This window comes from Psittacula echo (genome assembly GCF_963264785.1).
Source record: "Psittacula echo genome assembly, chromosome: 5".
In the NCBI taxonomy this organism is placed as follows: domain Eukaryota; kingdom Metazoa; phylum Chordata; class Aves; order Psittaciformes; family Psittacidae; genus Psittacula; species Psittacula echo.
This window is the reverse complement of record NC_137739.1, coordinates 50,815,120-50,818,489: the sequence shown is the minus strand read 5'-3', so window position 1 is coordinate 50,818,489 and position 3,370 is coordinate 50,815,120.

The window sequence follows — 3,370 nt, the reverse complement described above, 5'->3', positions numbered from 1 at the left end:
TCTGTCATTTACAGTATTGGCATTATTTCTTTTCATCTCATAAGTCTTTTTTTTTTTTGTTTTAACTGCTGAAGAACTGCTTTTGCCCTGGCAATATGCCATGTATACATATCTTTGCCATTTAATGAGACTTTGTCTGTCATTTACAGTATTGGCATTATTTCTTTTCATCTCATAAGTCTTTTTTTTTTTTGTTTTAACTGCTGAAGGGGGATATCAGATACAGGCATAATTTTGAAGTTTTACTACCAGCCTAAGATCTGGCACTTTTGTGCACTCTTTTCACCAGTGTTAGCAATAGTGTGGGCTACCTAAACTTCTGGTATAACACTATATGCAGCTTTCTATAATATGGTTCATGCTATACAAAGCAGCCAGCAAACTATATCAAAAACAATTGAATACATCTGTGCATTCCAGCATCTACAAGATATTATTCATGGAAATCTATACTATGGGTTACTTACAGAGCTTTCATAAGGACAGTGACTGTCATGAGGGTCCCCCTAGTTATGGTCTAATGTGCAATGTTCTTCAACCAAAAAGAGCCTTTTTAAATGGCTGGGAAAATTTTGTTAGCACCAAGAGGGAATATTACATTCTAGTTAAGAGAGAGAGGGAAAGATTAAAAAACATTAAAAGCTAAATATTGTTTCTCCCTTATGAAGATGTATAGCATTAATGTGATAAGACTACACGAGAAAACTCCCACAAAATATTTGGATAAAACATTCACATGAAATGCCAGCAATGTTATGTAAATACTGATGATGATTAAATGCCTAATTAATTGTTATTATTATTTGTATTACAGCCATATTTGAACACTCTAATCAAGATCACAGTTCTACTGATTTCAGTGCTGTACAAACATGTCAGAGGAGAAGCTCCATTTCCCCAGTGAGTCTGCAATCCAAATAGCAAATGCAAAATAGAAAGGGAAAGAAATTGAGAAAGAGACTTCCCCAAGAGTGCATAGTAAGTCACTATCAGAACTGTGGAAAAAAAAAAACCCAAACAGCCAAACGAAACCAAACCAGAACCCCACCACCTGTCTTAGTGCTGTCAGACCACACTGTCTCTATTCAAATCATGAAACATGTAAGCCTGTATGACCCTGTTTACCCACAAACACTTCCTTCTTATCCTTCCCTTTTCACATGTCCCTCTCATTATTTAGTTTATGTTATTCAACTGAACCATCTAAACACAATCAGACATTATAAAGGCACAGATATTCTTTTTCCATGTATCACAACATAAACTGGAAGGTTAGCCCTTCCCATGCTACATATATTTTATCTGGGATAATTTAGTGTGTACACACACAAACTAAAATCAAACGAAACTCAAGAGGTCAAGTCAAAGACTCAATGAGTCACTGAATAGTATCAAGGGATGAGATGGATAAAGACACCTCAGGCAGAAGAGAGTACCCTTGCACTGATGTTTGGAGGAAGACAAAAAGATTCTTTCACGAAAGGAGGTTCCCAGACCTACAGAGGCACTGATCCTGCCACAAAGTTTGGCTAGTGTCCAGAACAAAAAGCAAGACCAGCCAGACTGAAAAACAGGCTGAGCAACAAACAGTCAAGAGAAAGGGGGGCCTCACAACTTTCGTAATGGAATAATAAAATAATATAAGCTGAATTATCCAAAAATTCTCTATTGTTCTGTGTCATTTTTAACTGTCAGTGGTACCTGCTGGTCCCAGCTGCAGCATCCCACTGGTCTAGGAGGCCTCACTGGTCCCTCAGCTCCCAGGTAATAGGCACATACTAGCAGCAGCATGCAGCTAGAGCAGAGCACACCACAACCATTTAGCAGCACTTCCACATATTTCTCTGCTTTTTCATGGAAAAGGACAGACACTTTAGCTGCAAGGAATACAGAAATCCTTGACAGAGACTGGGAAAGGGGAAGATCCACTGGAATATTGGGATGAAAAAAACCAAGTTGTGTAACTGCATTTTCCCTGGAGCATTTTTTTTTTTCAATTTCAATGGAAAAGTAAAAGAAATTTTAGTTCAATATTTTTAGCCAAATTCAGATCTGTTAATGCCGCCACTGTGACTCCTGTTGCCCCTCACCACTGGGCACAAGGCTTCACAGGTACAGTGGCTCAGTACAAGGTCATTTCCCTTCCAGCTGAAACATTCATCAGTCCTGGCCTTGATAATGTGTGCCCTACAAAAGCCAAGTCCAGCTCAGAGAGAAAAGCGGACAAATAAGCCACAATTTCAAGCTGGAAATTCCTGGCTGTGTAATTTTTTATAATAAGCTGATATTTTGGTCCAACCAAAACTGCAGTTCTCTAGTTATTTTGAAGAGTTTTTCAACTCTAGCCTCAGAAACTTCAGTCACCAAAATGGCACCACTTCGAATCCCTGGTTTGGGTTTTGACATGTTCAGATTTTCTAAGACCTCTCAACATACTGAAGGAAAGTACATATTATGAAAAGGAAAACAAAAACCTCATAATTTTATCATTGACCATCTTATCTGACATTGAAGAATTGTTTCAGACAAAAATTTCCAACCAGTCTTGTGAAGAATATTTATTTCCACTCACTCTGTTATTCACACTGGTTTATATTTGCAGTTGATTGCAGAATTCATGGACCAGCCTCTGCAACTGTATTTAGAGATACTTTAAATATAAAAAAGAATTCTCCAAGAAACAGCACCTCTTTCTTTCATTCCCTCCCTTCCTGCTGAAACACACCTAGCTCACCCCAGAAATCTTTTTACAGAAAGATCATGTAATAACTTGCAATCAATCCCAACTCCAGTTTTATTGCACAGTTACTGCCAAGCTGTACTCAGGACCAGATCAAGGGATAAGAAAAAGGTAATTTTCTGTCAGCCTTGTTATCCATCCACGTCTCTCACACAGTAAAAAGCAAGGAGCTAATTCAGTCGTCAGAACAATTTAGAGGTTTTTTCTGAATTACTTATCTGCAATGAGCCTCAGAAGGCTGTCCCATCAACAGCAGGCCACCTAAGTGAAGCAGTGATCTGAGCTCAACTCTTCCCACCACAGAATGCCAAATGCAGAAGGGAGCAAGGAAGAACAAGACCTGTGCAAAGTCACCACAGCTAGGAGCAGAAATGCTATAAAATCCTTCAGAAAGGGTCAAAGGTGTGCCTGAAACAGCAGAGAAGATCAAACTCCTGCTTCTTTCTGTAATGGGCTATTATGACTTGTGATTCTCAGATCACAACAATGGTATCATGAGGATAAACAGCAGGACTTAGCTATTTCTGGAGGGAAACAGGTATCTGCAGGTCCAGATGACCAGATGTGAGTGTTTCCATTATTCCCAGTTTCCCAGCTGTGCTGGGATCTCTGCTCCCTCCTTGCTGTCCC